We start from the raw sequence: 19,292 nt of genomic DNA, 5'->3' as shown, positions 1-19,292 counted from the left end.
CCACCACGCCTAGCTAATTTTTTTGTATTTTTTAGTAGAGACAGGTTTCATCGTGCTAGCCAGGATGGTCTCGATCTCCTGACCTTGTGATCCGCCTGCTTCAGCCTCCCAAAGTACTGGGATCACAGGCGTGAGCCACCGCGCCCGGCCCACATGTGGCTTTTGAACTTTGCATGCAGCTAATCTGAATTGAGATGTGCTGTGTCAATTATGCACCAGATGCCAAAGACAGTGTGAAAAATTACAATGTAAAATATATCATTAATTTTTACCTTCATTATATTTGGAGTGATATTATTTTGGATATATTGGGTTAAATCAAACATATTAAAGTTAATTTCACCTGTTTCTTTTTTAATATGGCTACTAGGAATGTATTTATTTATTTTTTGAGCTAGGACATCACGGTCACCTAGGCTGAAGTGCGGTGGTACATTCACAGCTTCTTGCAGCCTTGGTCTCCCAGGCTCAAGTAGTCCTCCCACTTCAGCCTCCTGAGTAGCTGGGACTATAGGCATGCGCCACTGCATCCAGCTAATTTACTTTTTTTGTAGAGACTGGGTCTCACTATGTTGCCCAGGCTGAGCTCAAACTCCTGCTCTCATGCAGTCCGCTTGCCTTGGCCTCCCCAAGTGCTGGGGTTACAGGAATGAACCACTGCACTTGGCCTAGAAAATTTTAATTACATATATGACTGGCATTATTTTGCTCTTGAAGGCACTGGTGGAGGAAGCGAATGGAAATAGAGAAGTCCAAGGGCAGAGCCTGGAAAGCTGGGAAGAGGAGGAGCAGCCAGCAGAGGAGCCAGCGAGGGTGTGGACTGGGTGAGGAGAGGATGATGAGAGGTGTGGTTTGTGTGTAAGTGAGCTGCACTAAAATTTGATTAGAACTTGAGTAAAAGGAAAGTATCAGAAACTAGGTCTAATTAATATGTAATATGTGGAATTGGTTGTTTGTAGAAGTGAACGAGTCCTGGAGATGGTCTGTAGGATCAGGATAGGATCGAGATCCTTCCCTATATTGTTCTTTTTTTTTTGGAGACAGAGTCTTGCTCTGTCACCCAGGTTGGAGTGCAGTGGCACGATCTCAGCTCACTGCAGCCTCTGCCTCCTGGGTGCAAGCGATTCTTATGTCTCAGCCTCCCAAGTCACTGGGACTACAGGCGTGTGCCACCACCCCTGGCTAATTTTTGTATTTTTAATAGAGACAGCATTTTGCCATGTTGACCAGGCTGGCCTCAAACTTCTGACCTCAGGTGATCTGCCTGCCTTGGCCTCCCAAAGTGCTGGGATTGCAGGCGTGAGCCACCACACCCAACCATATTGTTCTTTTTTAAGTGAGTTTCATGCCACCTGTTTAAAGAAAGCTCTAACATGGCGTATCTGAGGAATCAATCATGATAGTAGAAAAGGAAGCACACATTTATAAGATTTGACACAGTTAGTGCAAGAAGGTGACTCTTATGGCCCTTAAAACTTTGGTCACACGGTTTTCTTTCAGCTTGTAATCTTCACTTAGTAAAACTACCATAAGAATATCTTACCTTCCTTTTGCTCTTTCTGAGCTCGTAGGGTGTCTTTGAGAATGTTCAAGTAGGCTCCTTGAGTGGCCTTAGCTATCGTGATGGGAGGGCTTCGTTTCCATTCTTGGTTTTCTGGTTTATATGTTGGTCACTTGGTTATGTTAGTCAGCATCCTTTGGCACTGCCTTCTGTCCTGATCATCTCATGGGAACAGACTTTGGGACATTTACTGACAACAGTCAGTTGGAGAGCCTTCCTCATGCAGCACGTCGACTTCTTTTTAATATGTTGGTAGCTATAACAGTGTAGTATCAGGCAGATTGTTTTTTCTTTAGACATTATACTTTTTTCCTCTGTATTTTATTATTTCATTTCCCAAAAAACACACTTGCACATTTAAGAGCAGTGTTTGAACAGTTTTTTCCGAAGCCACGAGATAGAAACTGTCATGGAAACTGAAGCTCCTCTGACTGGAACTTACTTAGGCCTTGCCAGGGTGGGCAAAAGGTGACGTTGAAAAGGATCAGGTAGCACCCTGCATTTTGCCATTGGCTAAAGTGGGGTCAGAGCTGGTTGCCATTTTCTCTCTGTCTTGAGGTTCAGGCCTGTCATCTTCTCAAAATGCCTCCAGGCCTGTTGGGACAGTGAACAGTAATGGCCAAACTAAAAACTTTAAGAAGGATATGATATGCTAAATGCAGGGAAAAAGACTTCGCTTTAACCCTCAACAAATGTATAAAGAGGGCCGGGTGTGGTGGCTCACATCTGTAATCCCAGCACTTTGGGAGGCCAAGGCAGGAGGATCGCTTGAGCCCAGGAATTCGAGACCAGCCTGGGCAACATAGCAAGATCCCATCTCTTAAAAAAAAAACTTAGCTGGATGTAGTGGTGTATGCCCATAGTCCCAGTTACCTGGGAGGCTGAGGTGGTAGGATTGCTTGAGTCCAGGAATTCCAGGCTACAGTGAGCCATGATTGCGCTACTGTGCTCCAGCTAGCCTGGGTGACAGAGCCAGACCGTGCCTCTCAAAAAAAAAAAAAAAAAAAGGCCGGGCGCGGTGGCTCACGCCTGTAATCCCAGCACTTTGGGAGGCCGAGGCGGGCGGATCACAAGGTCAAGAGATCGAGACCACGGTGAAACCCCATCTCTACTAAAAATACAAAAAATAGCCGGGCACAGTGGCGGGCACCTGTAGTCCCAGCTACTTGGGAGGCTGAGGCAGGAGAATGGCGTGAACCCGAGAGGTGGAGCTTGCAGTGAGCTGAGATCGCGCCACTGCATTCCAGCCTGGGTGACAGAGCCAGACTCCGTCTCAAAAAAAAAAAAAAAAAGAGAGAAATAAAAATGTTTGAAGGAAAGGCTACAAGTTAAACGAGGAGTGAATAGTATGATAGAAAGGGCACCAGCTTTGGAGATAGGGCACATACATGATGGCCCTGGTTTTGACTCTCCATGAGACCCTAAATACCTGTCTAAATTTCTTAATCCATGAAATGGGAGGTTTGGCTTAGCTTATGCTTTTTCATTTTGTGAAAGCAGTGTTTGATGCTGAGTAGGTGCTCAGATGTTGATTACATGAACAAGGAATAAAATAACTATAGAGAGTCTAGGTACTTAAGGCATGAGCCAGGGGTCAAGGTGATGGGTATTGGCCATCCCCTGCTCCTCACCTGTCCCACCTTAACCTGTGTAGTGTAGCATTGGCTACTACTACTTTGAGACGTATTTGAACAACACTAGGTTAGATAATCCCTTTCTAAGCTTAAATATGTCATGCTTCTGATGCTGACACCAACCCTTTTCTTTCTTCTCAGTTACATGCTTTATTTTTGAGACAGGGTCTCGCTGTCGCACAGGCTGGAGTGCCGGGGCGTGATTATCGCTCACTGCACCCTTGACCTCCAGGGCTCAAACGAGCCTCCCACCTCAACCTTCTGAGTCTCTTGGACTACAGGCATGTGACATTATGGCCAATTAATTTTTTATTTTTTTGTAGAAATGGAGCCTCCCTGTGTTGTCCAGGCTGGTCTCAAACCCCTGGGCTCAAGCCATCCTCCTGCCTCAGCCTCCCAAAGTGCTGGGATTATAGGCGTGAGCCACCGTGGCCAGCTGCTGTGTACTATTTACTAAGATAAAAGTTGCACGAGAAGAAATGCAGTTTCATCAGGTGTAGGGGAGGAAGTCAGAGGTGCTGTGTTTGTTTCCTAGGGATGCTACAACAAAGTACCCCAAACTTTGATGGATGGCTTTTAACAACAGAAGTGTATCTTCTCACAGTTCTGGAGGCCAGAAGTCCAAAATCCAAGTGTTGGCACGGCTGGTTCCTTCTGGAGGTTCTGAGAGAGAGCTTGGTCCATGCCCTACTCTTAGCATCTGGTGGTTATTGGCAATCCTTGGCATTTCTTGGCTTGCATTAGTACATTACTGCAGTCTCCGCATCTGTCTTCACGTGGGATTCTCCCCTGCATGTCTCTGTGCGAATTTCCCTCTTCTTATAAGGACATCAGATCATTGAATTAGAGTCTCTTATCCAATTTAGGTGGCTGATAATCTAGTATGACCTCACTTTAACTTGATTACATTTTCACGGACCCTGTTTTCAAATAAGGTAATGTTCACAGGTAATGGAGGAAGGACTTGAACATACCTTTTTTGGGGGAAACAGTTCAGTCCACAGCAGGTGTTAAAGTTGGGGGTAAACAATTTCTTAAAAATTGTGACTCATTTCCTCAAATTCATCTCTTTTCATTAGAGCTAGGTCTGTCAGAGGAATTGGGATAAAACAAACAAAAAATTCATGTCTACTAGAAAGCATCAATTTGGCCTCAAGTCAAAATCGTGGATGGCATAGCCTAAGACTACATAACTATTAGAAAGACTCTTATAATAGAGACTAAGAATTCTGTTTTTTACACATTGGGTTTTTGCTTTGAGATTAGTTGGGTTTTTTTGTTTTTTGTTTGTTTGTTTTTTGAGTCGGAGCCTCGCTCTGTCGCCAGGCTGGAGTGAAGTGGCACAATCTCGACTCACTGCAACCTCCGCCTCCCGGGTTCAAGCGATTCTCCTGCCTCAGCCTCCCAGGTGGCTGGGACTACAGGTGCCCGCCACCATGCCCGGCTAATTTTTGTATTTCTAGTGGAGACGGGGTTTCACCATGTTGGCCAGGATAGTCTCCATCTCCTGGCATCATGATCCCCCCGCCTCAGCCTCCCAAAGTGCTTGGATGACAGGCATGAGCCACTCCGCCTGGCTGGCTTTAGTTTTGCATATACTCTGTTTTCTTTTTCTTTCTTTTTTTTTTTTTTTTTTGAGATGGAGTCTCACTCTGTCGCCCCGGTTAGAGTGCAGTGGCATGATCTCAGCTGACTGCAACCTCCATCTCCCGGGTTCAAGTGATTCTCCTGCCTCAGCCTCCGGAGTAGCTAGTATTACAGGTGCCCGCCACCATGCTTGGCCAATTTTTGTATTTTTAGTAGAGATAGGGTTTCACCATTTTTGCCAAGCTGGTCTCGAACTCCTGACCTCAGGTGATCTGCCTGTCTTGGCCTCCCAAAGTACTGAGTCATCGTGCCTGGACTTAAATATGCTCTGTTTTCTTGATGTGTTCTGATTTTATTATATTTGAAAATTTGGGGCCAGATGTGGTGGTTCATGCCTGTAATCCCAGCACTTTGGGAGGCCAAGGCAGGCGGATCACCTGAGATCAGGAATTCGAGACCAGCCTGACCAACATGGAGAAACCCCATCTCTACTAAAAATACAAAATTAGCTGCGTGTGGTGGTATGCACCTGTAATCCCAGCTACGCAGGAGGCTGATGCAGGAGAATCACTTTAACCCAGGAGGTGGAGGTTGTGAGACGAGATCATACCACTGCACTGCAGCCTGGGCGACAGAGGGAAACTCCGTCTCAAAAAAAAAAAAAAGAAAATTTGGAGGAAAAGACCTTGCTCATTATACTTGTTTGAATTCTGTAAATGAAGTAAATAGAATGGCAGAAATGTCATTTGGTAACATTTTATATAGTTTTGGGTCACATAGAAAATGCAGAGCCAGGTTGGCTCCTGGGCTCATCACTCTGAAAGGTTATGTGAGGGGGGTGATACGAAGAGCCCAGTTAGGAAGGGCAGGCAGGTTCTTAAGGGTTTGTTCGGTTCAGCAATGCTTTTCCAACAGCTTATTAACATGGAATGTAGTGGGAATACAACTATAAATATAGACAGAGTTCTTGATAATTTGGTCATAGGATAATTTGTAATTTTCTTAGTTTGTAGGAAATTAAGTTCAGCAGCTGGGTATTGAACCAGGATGTGGAATTGTCACCATTTCCCCAAATCTTGATGTGTTAGACCTGTTGTGTCCAGTAGAACTTTGTTTGATAATGGAAATGTTCACTGTCTTTTCTATTCAGTATCCACTGGCTACATGGGGCTATTAACACTGGAAATGTGGCTTGTGTCATTAAAGAACTGAATTTTCAATTTTATTTAATTTTAATTAATTTAAATGTAAATAGCCACTAGTGGCTACCATATTCGTTGGACAGTGCAGTTCTAGAGATTCATTTCACCTTTGTTCAAAGAATAAGTGGATGGTGGTTATAGGAGACTGAAAAGATGCCACTAGGCCAGGCATGGTGGCTCATGCCTGTAATCCTGGCCCTTTGGGAGGCTGAGGTGGGAGGATTGCTTGAGCCTAGGAGTTCGTGACCAGCCTGAGCAATGTAGTGCGACCCTATCTCTACCAAAGAAAAAAGCTGGACTTGATGGCCACACACTTGTCGTCTTAGCTACTCTGGAGGCTGAGGTGGGAGGATTGCTTGAGCCCAGGAATTCCAAGCTGCAGCGAGCTATGATTGCTTCACTGCACTCCAGACTGGGTGACAGGACGAAAAGGAAAAAAAAAAAAAGAGAAAGGTGCTATTAAGTGGCTTACAGTGCTTAGGACTTTAATTAGCATATCCATGTTTTTAAATGTAGAACATAGGGTTTTCATAAAGTAGAAATGTGGATTCTGGTTTATTTGCAGTACAAAGAAAAATACAGGGCCTGCGAGGATGATCATTTTGTGCATGTGCTGAAATCACACTCTTTTAGCTTTAGAAGTTATTTGTATACATGCCACCATTACCTTCCAGATAAAGTTTGTATCCCTCACTGTGTATCGCACATAATAAATACCCACTAAATGGTGGTGGTTTCTGCTGTTTTTATGCAATAAAGGGGCCCTTGATCCTGATAGGGCTGTTAGTTCCTTCATGAGTGTCACAAGTTGGGTTCTCTGGGAAGGCAGGTACTTTGGGAAGCAGATGCAGACAATTTAGCATGCAGAATGTTGATTAGGGCTTGCTTGTAGGGTCCAGACTCAGGGAATGGAGAAGTTGAGCTACCTTGCATGCCCAATTATAGCATAGCCTTGGCCAACCCCATTAGAATAGCCCGTGGGAGCTGTCCTGGCTTGGGCTGGGTAGCCAGGCCTGTACGCTCTCTCAGTCAGTCAGGATGACTTGCCTGGAAGAGGGCAAGATGTCGGGTGAGGCAGTTCTCTGTAGCCACGGCAGTACTTGAAGGGGCTGACGGAGCACTCCCAGCAGCTGGGGCTGCATGGCCTTCAGTTGAGGGTCTGGGTTGTACATCACAGCGTGCCATGGTTGGACAATATTTTTCTTAGAAATTTTTTTGATTGATTTCATTTGACTCATTGGTTGGCATTCTGGAGAAATATGGGGTAAGTCACTTCCTTTTTCTCTGTGACTCTTCTCAACGCCCCCCAACCCACCAGCCCCCTTACTAAATAACTATGTGTGTGTGTGTGTCTTACATATGAACAGAGTTACAGTGCACAATTAACCTTTTCTTCTGATGGAAGTTGACTCCAACCAGAATGCTTCATCTTCACGTCTTCCCCAAGGACATAAAGACAGAAAGGGGATTTTGCTATAACATAGAATACAGAGTGGTGATTCAGGTATAGAGCAAGATGTGGTATGTTGGTGATGTAAGGAGCACAGAGGAATTAAATTAATTGGTGTGAGGTTCTCTCAAGGAAGGAAAAAATGACAGAAGGTTGAAAGAAGAGTAATAGTCAAATGTGAGTGTATATAGCTGGGAGCAGTGGCTCATGCTTGTAATCCCAACACTTTAGGTGGCTGATATGGAAGGATCACTTGAGGTCAAGAGTTCAGGACCAGCCTAGGCAACATACTGGGCATACTTGAGCAACATACTCTGTCTTGACCAAAAAGAAAAAAAAAAAAAAAAGCCAGGTTTGGTGGGTGCATGCTTGTAGTCCCTGCTACTGTGGAAGGTGAGGTGGGAGGATCACTTGAGCCCAGGAATTCTAGGCTGTAGTAAGCTATGATTGTACCACTGCACCTCCAGCCTGGATGACAGAAGAATACTTTACCTCTTGAAAGAAATTAAAATGAGTGCATATATATATATATATAGACTTTCTCATATAAATTGAAGCCCAGCTCCCTTAAGTTCAAATGGAAATATTCCGTGAGTAGTTGGAAATATAGATTGAGAAGACAAGGTAAGAGAAAGATTTGTAGGGGGTGACTTTTGATAAATTACACAAATCTTTGACATTATCAAACATGAATGCCAAACATTGAAACATGAATGTTCAAGGGTCTGTCACATAGGTCTCAAGTTATCTAGTTACTGGTAGTTAGGTAATAGTTGGAAGATTCCAGTAGTTATGTAGTTACTGGTAGTTAGAAAATACTTGAAGGATTCATTTGGATAAGATTACCCTGATTAAAATTTCAAGTATAGTAATTTCTTTCTAGAGTTGTCTAATTTCATATTCACTTAAAGAGAATACTTTTTACTAACCTCAGAGTCAAGTATTTCATGTTAAAGAACTTGACCAGAATTTATAAAAAAGGAATAGCCAATTTTATATTTGACATGAGTCATTTGGAAGTGGATTTTTATGTTTAATGTTTGGATTGTTAGCTATTTTCTTTCCATGTTTGTTTTTCCTTTTCTGAGCCATACAGTGGGTATTTTTCCTACCTATTTTCTTCCTTTACATTTACCTTGTAACATAGTATTTGTGACTTGAACATATCTGAAATTTTAAGGAGATATCCTTATAGGGCTCTACAGATAGTCATTTTTGAGGGGAAAGGTTTTAATTAACATAAAATTCCAATCCAAGATGTATCACCTTTGTTAAGTGTGGCACTTTGCTGAGTATTTAAAATGTGTTTTTGAGAATGTTCCATGTTAACCTGTCTTTAAAGTATTTGTATTTGAGGTTTTGAGAAATACATCTATTTTATTTATTTGGGGAGAGTTCCGTAAGATAAACATCACAGCTAGTAGGAATTCTCAATGTGTTTCCCAGATTCAAGGATGCCTTAAAGTGCAATTAAATTTGGTAGCATTTCTAACACTTTTAGCAGCTGTACCTAATACTTAGCAAATGTTTGTTAAATACAGGTATTCCTGCTCTAGCAGGCCTCCCTCCACCAGCCCCTGGAGTGCTCCCTCTTGTTTTGGTACATGAACGCTAGTGTGCCATACTCTGCCATCCTCAGTTGAGAGCCACTGACCAGTTGCGTTCATTACCTAGTGGAAGCTCTGCCATTAACATCCCATTATCAGACAGCTGTCTTTTGGTCCGTTAAAAACTGTGATTGCTTTGTAAAGTGTAAAGAAACCTAAGATCATTTTAATGATGGTAGGTATGTCTTTGATACTAAAATGCCTGCTTCACTGTTGTGTAGGTAGTGTGCACTGATAAAGGTAGGGCGCGGTGGACTCTGCCCTTGTAACCGTTCCGGAGAATGCGTTAAGAATGAAGACAACCAGTAAGTCCCTAAGTGTATGTGGGAAAATGGGAAAATGTGGAAGTTTCTGATACCATATAAAAGGGAATACTAATTGATTTACTGTATAGAATAGTACAGTATATGCAAGTTATTTAAAGGAAAGGAGATGAATATAATTAATGATCTTATTCCTAAATTACATCTTCAGTTTAACTTTTTAATCCTGGGAATTCAGGATATGAAAACCTCAGGTCAGGTGATCTATGCCTTGCTTATATTAATAACTTGGGCCTTGGAGAAAATTCTTTCTGATTAGAACATCTCCTGTTTCCCAAGCTGTGTTCCAAGGAAGCAAAATGGGTCAATGAATGAATGAATGAATGAATGCTCTCCCCTACTTTGTTTCCTTCTTGGAGGTTCCGGGTGCCTATTAGCCTATTAAAGGTTTCAAGATGTCCTGCAATAAACCTGCTCTTGTTTCAGCTTTGATATTTCCCTAATTAGGCAAAATGAAGACGTTTATGGCAAAGGAATATATTTTTATATCACCCAGAGTATACTTTGGGGAAACTGTGTAGCAAGTTATCCTTTAAATGATGACACTGTTTATTTAAATATCTTCCTAGGGTCCAGAAGAATTACTATAGTTATCTTCAGAACCATATCTAAAGGCTTGATTTAATGTTGGAAGCATATAATTAATGGATGAGAAATGAACATATGTACTACTTTGATCCTATTCTGAGTTCTCTAGTGTGTATCTTTTTGCATAAACAGAAAATTTTATTTGGACTCTTTAAAATTTTTAACTATTAGGATATGAATCAGATAATCCATATAAACTTTTCATATAGAATTAGATTATTGACAGATATAAACACATTATTGAAGTATTGCTTCTTACCTAAGTCCGTTTTGGAGAACTATAATTTGTATTACTTGGCTGTGGCTTTTATAGTAATTTAAAAAATGTTAACTCACTGTCTTACCAGTGAGTTACAGAATTTCATGCTACCTTTACCTCACTCATTGAAACTCAGAAGATGTTTGTGGTTTTGAGTTTAGTAGTTGAAAGCTGTAGAATTTATATGCCCAGACATTTGGAGGACCAACAGTATCACATTGTAAAATTATTTTGGTACACTATGATCTAGTATTTTATATGATAAAATGTTTCAGCGTTGACAGAGTGGGTTTCATCATGTTGGAGCTTTTTGAATTTTCAAAAAGTGTAAAAATTACTTATTTTAGTTTTTTTCCAAGTAAGCTTAGGGTTTTTGAAATTTTGCATTTCTTAATGTGTAGATGTTTCCATTTTTCCTAATTGAAATTTTTAAATTTCTAAAATTTAGTTGTTTCGTCCCTTTTCCAATAATTTTTCCAAAAGCTTTTAGAATTTCATAATAATTTTGTTGTATCTTGTTTTTGCATTTTGTTTAGTTGCTATTTTGTTATCTTTTGCAAGGAAGGAGGAGGATTTGCTTCAGTTGTAAGTGTATACATTTTCCTCTTCCCCTTGGGCCCAAATGTTTTATCCTTTTGTCCTGTAAAGTGTCTGATGTGAGGTTTACCCCTGCTAGGTAAAAAAGGCATTTTTTTAAATCTCCATAACTTTTTGAAGGCATAAAAACTGCCATTTTGTAGCCCTGCTAAAGAATTTTGACATCTAATTGGTCTAAATGAACTAAATGTCTACATTGGTTATTATAATTTGATAACCTGTAAAAAAAAATTTTTAATATGGCAGTCCAGCTTTTCAAACCAGAAATATTAACAGATGAGTAAGAATCATCAAATAACTGAAATCAAGTATAAGTTAGACATAAAACAATGTAACTTTGCACAAGCAGTTCATCTCCATAGTACAATTAAACAATAAGTTCAAACAGTAACAAAACAATAAGAGGCCTGGCGGTGGCTCATGCCTGTAATCCCAGCACTTTGGGAGGCCGAGCCGGGTGGATCACAAGGTCAGGAAATCGAGACCATCCTTGCTAACACGGTGAAACCCCGTCTGTATTAAAAATACAAAAAATTAGCTGGGTGTGGTGGTGGGTGTCTATAATCCCAGCTACTTGGGAGGCTGAGGCAGGAGAATGGCATGAACCTGGGAGGCGGAGCTTGCAGTGAGCCAAGATCATGCCACTGCACTCTAGCCTGGGTGACAGAGCTAGACTCCCTCTCAAAAAAAAAAAAAAAAAAAAGAATTAATAAGAACATACGGGCTGATCGAAACTTTCAGGTCTGTGAGCATTTGACAGTAGCATTTCCTCAGTAGAGGAAAGTTTATCCAGGTTGCATAGAAAGCTTTTCCCTTTTATTTAGTCTCATTACACACTAGATCTAGCTCTCATTTGTTTTGTTTTAATAGAAGTCTGTTTAGTACTTCTGAATCTATGTAGAACTGATCGCTTTCACCTACACTTTATCATTACAAAATTGGTTTTTCCTTTTTATCTGTCTGTCTATCTATCTATCTATCTATCTATCTATCTATCTATCTATCTATCTATCTATCTATCTATCTATCTATCTAAGACAGGGTCCTGCTATGTTGCCCAAGTTGGCCCTGTACGCCTGGGCTCAAGTGTTGTTCCTGCCTCAGCTTCTCCAATAGCTAGGATTATAGGCACACACCACAGCATCCAGCTTTTCTTCCTTATCTTTTAAACATAAAGATCAACCAGATTAACCAAATCTGTTACAGGCTTGCAATTTATGAAAACATTTGCTACTTCTCTTGCTATCGAGTAGTAATCTTATCTATAAGAACAATCCTGTTTATGAAAATATTAATAATTCATTTTAATTGTCACTGGAGCATATATACTTACGTGTTTATTTCTGATGACTAGTAAGCATGCAATTTCTCAATCTTTATGCAGTTTTTCCTCTTTTTGTAGAAAGAACTCAAGTTTCACACTAGTTTTGTTGATTACATTACTTTTTAAAAAGCCTTATTCATTTCCTGGGACTTGACACACTTCTAGAATGGGGAAGAAAACTGTAGGTCTGATTGTCCATTTCTACGTAGCTTTTCAGATACCTAGGGTAAACCGGTTTACATAGTTTATAGCCGTTGGTTCCTGTTTTCAGTGCTTGAATTCCAGTTTGGGTTGTAGATTATTTATGGATTTTCTCTTCTGGCTGTAGATTGGCTTTGGAGCCAGGCTACCTACTAAAGAGAATAAGCATTATCTTCGGTTCCAAATTCATGTGCTGAGATCAGAAAATAACAGACAAGGCCAGGCACAGTGACTCATGCCTGTAATCCCAGCACTTTGGGAGGCCAAGGCAAGTGGATCACTTGAGGTCAGGAGACCAGCCTGGCCAACATGGTGAAACCCCATCTCTACTAAAAATACAAAAATTAGCTAGGTGTGGTGATGTGCACCTGTAGTCCCAGCTACTCGGGTGGCTGAGGCAGGAGAATCCCTTGAACCTGGGAGGCAGAGGTTTCAGTGAGCTGAGAGCATGCCACTACACTCTAGCCTGGGTAACAGAGCGAGACTATGTCTCAAAAAAGAAAATAACAGACAAGAATTATTTATAAATGTATAACTACTTAATTGTATGTTTGCACACTCTGGCTTGCCAGGCAAATATTATTTAGGATTTTGGTGAAAAGTAATAGAGTCCAAAAGCCAGAGTCTTAATATTTCAAATATCTGTTTTCTTTATGCTCTTTTCTATATTCTTTCTTTTACTTTATGTTATATATGCTTTATGCCTTCCCCCTCAAGTCTTTTCCTTGTGTGAAAGTCCTATAAACACCCAAATTGAATAATTATGAAAAGACAGTTGCAGGTAATGCAGTGTCTTGGGTACCGAGCACACCAGCAATGTGAGTATGAAGTTTGTAGTGAGAAAGGACCAGTTAAAAATATAGAGAGTTCAAGCATGACTTGCAGAAGTACCATACTAGATCAAAGGGAATGGTAGAGGGCTTCTGTGGGAAGAGTACAAGTTGCTTTACCTAAGGCGAAAGCCTGCTAATACAGGATGGTAAATACCTAAAGGAAAATCCTGAGAGAAGTCATGATTGTCTCGATATCACTGACACCAGGCACAGTGCCTTGTACACAAGAAACCTCTAGTACATGGGATCGTGAGAGAATGAGTTAAAATTCCTATGTTAGTTAGTCCCTGCCTGTGGACTCAGAGTGTGATCTGAGTTGGTTTTTTCTCCCACCTGCTAGTATTATGAATATCATTTTATTTGCCAAACTTCTCTTTTTCAGAATTTATTCTCCTACATTTAGATTTGGGAAGTAGTTAGTTCAGCACAGTCTTGATCACCTGCCAAGGCCTAAGCATTCTACTAAATGGTACATGTGGAGGATGTCACAGTTTGGCCTGAAGAACTTTAAGCCTATTTGATGAGGAACCCATTCCCAGGAGGCAGTTAGAGAATAGTATAAAAGGACATCATCACAAGGCAGCAGGCCATGAGGACAGCCAGCACTCTATAAGTGTTGGGAGGAAGACAGTGGTATGCCCTTAAATAATTAGAAAGGGCTTCTTCAGGAAGGCAGGGCAGGAATGATTCCATTGCCAGCTGGGTGTTAGTGTTTCAGCCGTGTCTGTGCTTTCTGAAACTTTTATGATCCTATTATTTTTGTCTTTGATAGTTTGTCTGTGTTTACCAGAATGCTGGTTTCAATAATGTTAGACTTCAGAGTTGTTTCCTTAATATTAACAGCCTCATATTCTACCCCTTGAAGTGGTCATTAGGGCTAGTGATACGTGCCCTATTAAAGTGAAGTGAGGCTAAGAGACTTGCTTTGACCCATAAAATGTGAGTAGCTCACTTCCAGGAGGAAGCATTCAAAGTACCAGTGCCAGCTTTGGTGCAGATCTTATTTTCTCTGGCCCCCTAGACTAGCAGGGTTCAAGATAATGGCCATTTTGTCACCCTGTGTCCCAGAATGATTATGATGAGTGATTACCCTGATCATCCCTGCCAATCCAGGATGAACACATAGTATGAGAAGGATATAAACCTTTGTGGAAGTCCTAGTAAGAGAAATTAAGCAAGAGAAAGAAATAAAAGGCATCCAAATTAGAAAAGAGGAGGTCAAATTATATCCCTGTTTGCCAATAATATGCTCTTATATCTAGAAAAACTAAAGACTCCACCAAAAAACCTCCTAGATTTAATAAGTAAATTCAGTAAAGTTGCAGGATACAAAATCGGCATACAAAAATCAGTAATATTTATATATCACCAATAACGATCTAGCTGAGGAAGAAATCAAGAAGGCAGTACCATTTACAATAGCTATAAAAAAACAAGGTACCCAGGAATACATTTAACGAAGGAGGTGAAAGATCTCTACAAGGAAGACTACAAAATACTGATAGAAGAAATTGTAGATGACAAATAAATGGAAAAACATCCGATGCTCATGGATTGGAAGAATTAATGTCATTAAAGTGACCGTACTATCCAAAGCAATCTACAGATTCAATGTAACCCCTATCAAAATACTAATGTCATGTTTTACAGAATTAGGAAAAAAATCCTAAATTCATATGAAATCAAAAAAGAGCCCTAATAGCCAAAGCAATCCTGACCAAAAAGAACAAAGCTGGGGGTATCACATTACCTGACTTCAAATTATATTACAAGGGTATAGTAACCAAAACAGCATGGTACTGGTGTAAAAATAGATGTATAGACAATGGCACAGAATAGAGAGTCCAGAAATTAAGCCACATATTTATATAGCCAACTGATCTTTGACAACACTACCAACAACATACATCAGAGAAAGGATACCCTCTTAAAGAAATGGTGCTGGAAAAATTGGATTGCCCTATGCATAAGAATGAAATTGGACCCCAGTCTCTCACCATATACAAAAAATCAACTCAAGATGGATTAAAGACTTAAATGTAAGACCTGAAACTATAAAAATACTAGAATAAAACCTAGGGAAAACTCTTCAGGGCATTGATAAAGGCAAAGAATCTGTGACTAAGATCTCAAAAACACAGGCAACTAAAACAGAAATAGACAAATGGGCCTTATTGAAACCAAAAAGCTTCAGCAGAGCAAAAGAAATCAGCAGGAGGTTGAAGAGACAGCCTGTAGAATGAGAGAAAATGTTTGCAAACTATTTATCTGATAGGGAACTGATATCCAGAATATACAAGGAATTCAGACACTTCAACAACAGCAAAAACAAGAAGATCCCATTAAAAAGTGGGCAAAGACATGAATAGACTTTTTTTAAAAGAAGACATACACATGGCCTACACGTATATGAAGAAAAGCTCAGCATCACCAGTCATCAGAGAAATGCAAACCAAAACCAGAATGAGATGTCATCTTATCCCAGTCAGAATGGCTATTATTAAAAAGACAAAACAACAACAACAACAAAAAGAAAACAAGTATTTGCATGGATGCAGAGAAAAGGAAACTCTTAAACATTTTTGGTGGGAATATAAATTAGTATAGCTTCTATGGAAAAGAGTATGGCGATTTCTTAAAGAACTGAAAATAGAATGAGCATTCGATTCAGCATTCCCACTGTTGAGTATCTGCTTTGGGTAGATACTCAAAGGAAAAGAACGTGTCAGAAAGATACCTGTGCTCGTATGATTATTGCAGCACTATTCACAGTAACAAAGATGTAGAATCAACCTGAGTGTCCATCAGTGAATAAATGGGTAAAGAAAATGTGGTCTATACACACAATAGAATGCTATTCAGACATAAAAAAAGAGTGAAATCGTGTCTTTTGCAGCAACATTGGTGGAACTGGAAGTCATTATCTTAAGTGATAAGGCACAAGCCAGACATAGAAAGCCAGGTATTGCGTAAACCCTGACTTACTATGCAATCTATGCATGTAACAAAATTGCACCTGTACCCTATAAGTTTTGCTTTTTCTTTCTGAGACAGGGTCTCACTCTGTCACCTAGGCTGGAGTGCTTTGGCGTGATCTTGGCTCACTGCAGCCTCTGCCTCCCGAGCTCCAGTGATCCTCCCATCTCAGCCTCCTGAGTAGCTGGGACTCCAAGCGCAAGCCACCATGCCTGGCTGATTTTTGTATTTTTTTGGTAGAGATGGGGTCTCACCATGTTGCCCAGGCTGGTCTTGAACTCCTGAGCTCAAGCAATCTGTCCGCCTCGGCCACCCAAAGTGCCGGGATTATTGGTGTGAGCCAATGTGCCTGGCCTAATTTTTTTTTTTTTTTTTAAGATGTAAACCTTTGTGTTAGGCTACTGTAATTTGGGAGTTGTTTCTGTTGCATAATCTACCCTATTTTAACCTTTTCCCTCAGTTTGTTATTGACCCCTTATCCTAATTATTCTCAGTTCTCTCTTTGTTTTGTCAGTAGGCTTTAGTTGTTCTTGTTATTCCATACAGTCTGACTTTGTCATTGAACCTTCCATGATTACATTGAAATGTAATGAAATTTGACCTTTTGAAATTTGAGACCTATCAAACATAAAGTAGATGTTTTCCAGTTCTCTCAAACAGTTCTTTCTGGGCACATTGTGTTATTTCAGAGTAGCTGTGATTAGTAGCCTTTCTTCCAGGTAGTGTCTTGGACAACCTACTGGAACGTGGGGAGGGGCATATGAACTCCATTGAAAGAGCTAATGAGTCTTTATTAAGCTCAACATAGTCATTTGCTAGAGAGGAGAGAGTCAAAACCAGTGTCGTCTAGTAGAACTTTTGTGATTATGGAAATGTACTATATTTGCACACCGGCTACATGAGGCTGTTGAGCACTTGAACTGTAGCTGGTGTGACTGAGGAACTGACTTTTAGTTTAAAATAGCCACATGTGACTAGTGGCTACCATATTGGGCAGTGCAGTAAGGGTCTTAGAACGCCGTGGGGGTGACATAATGCCAGGTGAAAAAGGCAGAATATGAAAGTATATGTATGTTATTATTTAATATATAGAAATAATAAATTTAAAGTCCTATGCAAAGGAAAAAACAATGGTAATAAGCACACCAAAATACTAACAGTGAATATTAGGTGCTGAAATTATGTATGAGTGTCTACTTCTATTTTTATATTATAAAAATACTTTAAAACTTTGCTAATAAAGATATATATGATAAACATGAGAAGAAAGAAAGAAGTGCTGTGGTACTAATATATATCGGCAAGTGAATATATCGGTTGAATAGAGCTGCCCAGATTTTTCTCCACAAGGTCCACATTTTACATTTTGCCCAGAGAAGCCCAGTTTGTGACTGTTTACTGTCTGGTGCTCTTTTTGATCAGTTGTGCTGTAACAAAAGTAAATTGAGAGAACAGTCCACAGATAGTATTTATGCAGCCATGTCAGAAAGAGAGTATGCTTTTTGAAATAATTTTCATATGTTGTAATCACACCTAAAATTATTTACAGTGTATTACAAAAAAGGGAACTATCTTAATATTTAAGTTAACTTGGCCACATGTCTGCTGTACTTGAACACTAGAGAAACTGAACTATAGATAGTATGTCTCTTATAGCTTATAAGAAATGCTATTAGTGCACTCTCAATAATTAGGAACACCAATAGGAGTTGTAATTTTGAATTATTTTTAGTAATATATGTCATATAGAGTATAAAAAGATAGCACCATGTTTCTCGGAACATTATTACATAAGGGATGAGATTTTGAGAAGATTTATGAACTTCTTCAAAACAATTCCTCACTGCTCTAAAAAACCCTTCATTATTCAATTACTTGTGTGAAGTGTGGCATTATGTTTGGTCTACTTCTTGGAAAGTATTTACTTATATAGTAATTTAAGTACTTAGATCTGTTTTTGTTTTTTGTTTTTTTTGAGACGGAGTCTCGCTCTGTTGCCCAGGCTGGAATGCAGTGGTGCAGTCTCGGCTCACTGCAAGCTCTGCCTCCCAGGTTCACGCCATTCTCCTGCCTCAGCCTCCCGAGTAGCTGGGACTACAGGTGCCTGCCACCACGCCCGGCTAACTTTTTGTATTTTTAGTAGAGATGGGGTTTCACCATGTTAGCCAGGATGGTCTCGATTTCCTGACCTTGTGATCCGCCCGCCTCGGCCTCCCAAAGTGCTGGGATTACAGGCGTGAGCCACCGCGCCTGGCCAGGTCTGTTGTTTTTTTCTCCCCCTTAATGGACAAACCATTTGGGGTTTATTATATCACCCTGAAAACATGTAGACTAGATAAATAACTAAATACTTTCATTTAAAAATTTAGTTTAGTCCCTGGGCTGGTTATAAACTCTCATGCCCAGAGCTCTGACTCCTGGAGACCCGAAGTGGCATGTATTTAAACTTAGTGCAGGGTTTCCTGGGGGCTGCCATAGGAGTGAGCCTGGCTTGACGTCTGTTCTCGCCTTACTCCATCACACTGTCACTGCCGGGCATCACAGAGCAATGTTAATATTGACCCCAGAGCCTGCATAGAGTTGTTCCAGCCTTTGGGGGATAATTTTCATTGGACCAAGGCTATTTTTAATCCTAAGGTCTTTAAAAGGGCTTGCAGTTGTGTACTAGGCGTACAACTGCAAGTATATGTATGTGCTGAGCTCTCTCTCTGGACTGCTTGGGGATAACATAGTTTAAATGTATGGAGATTGCTCTGCAGATGTCTGTGTTCTAAAACAAGTAGAAAACTGGACAGCAAAGAGAGGTTGTTGTATTTCCATATTCCTCCTCCTTTGCACTTAACCACCTTGGGTTCTTTGCACTGTCATATTAGAACTTTGTTGTAGAGAACTGCAATGTTACCTGAAAGAGGAAAGGCCCTGATAGGACTAGAACTAGATTATTATAAATGAAGATGATCTCATAGTTGGTTGTTGTTTTTTTTTTAAGGATAGTAAAGAAATTGAGTATTTTGTTCTAAAAGGCTAACATATTTTAAATAATTACTATTCTTTATATAATCCTATTAGTAACAGAACCTGTAACACTAAGCATATAAAAACAATTTGAGTGTGGTAGTCTTTAACAATGCCTTCAATTTGTATGCTATT

The 19,292-nt window shown here is 40.3% G+C and overlaps 1 protein-coding gene across 10 annotated transcripts in view; it reads left to right on the top strand.

Moving 5' to 3' along the window:
- KIAA0232 (KIAA0232 ortholog) overlaps nucleotides 1-19,292 on the top strand; it is a 100,729-nt gene that overhangs the window by 12,509 nt on the left and 68,928 nt on the right. For 2 of the 10 annotated variants that reach the window (XM_055385399.2, XM_055385401.2), the window contains exon 2: nucleotides 9,263-9,346. The exons of the other annotated variants lie outside the window; for them this stretch is intronic. The gene's annotated coding sequence lies outside the window, so the exon portion shown is untranslated. The remainder of the gene's footprint in view (nucleotides 1-9,262; nucleotides 9,347-19,292) is intronic. 10 annotated transcript variants of the gene reach the window in all.

The sequence above is a fragment of the Gorilla gorilla genome, chromosome 3, assembly GCF_029281585.2.
Source record: "Gorilla gorilla gorilla isolate KB3781 chromosome 3, NHGRI_mGorGor1-v2.1_pri, whole genome shotgun sequence".
In the NCBI taxonomy this organism is placed as follows: Eukaryota; Metazoa; Chordata; class Mammalia; order Primates; family Hominidae; genus Gorilla; species Gorilla gorilla.
This window is presented reverse-complemented; position numbering and strand designations above follow the sequence as displayed.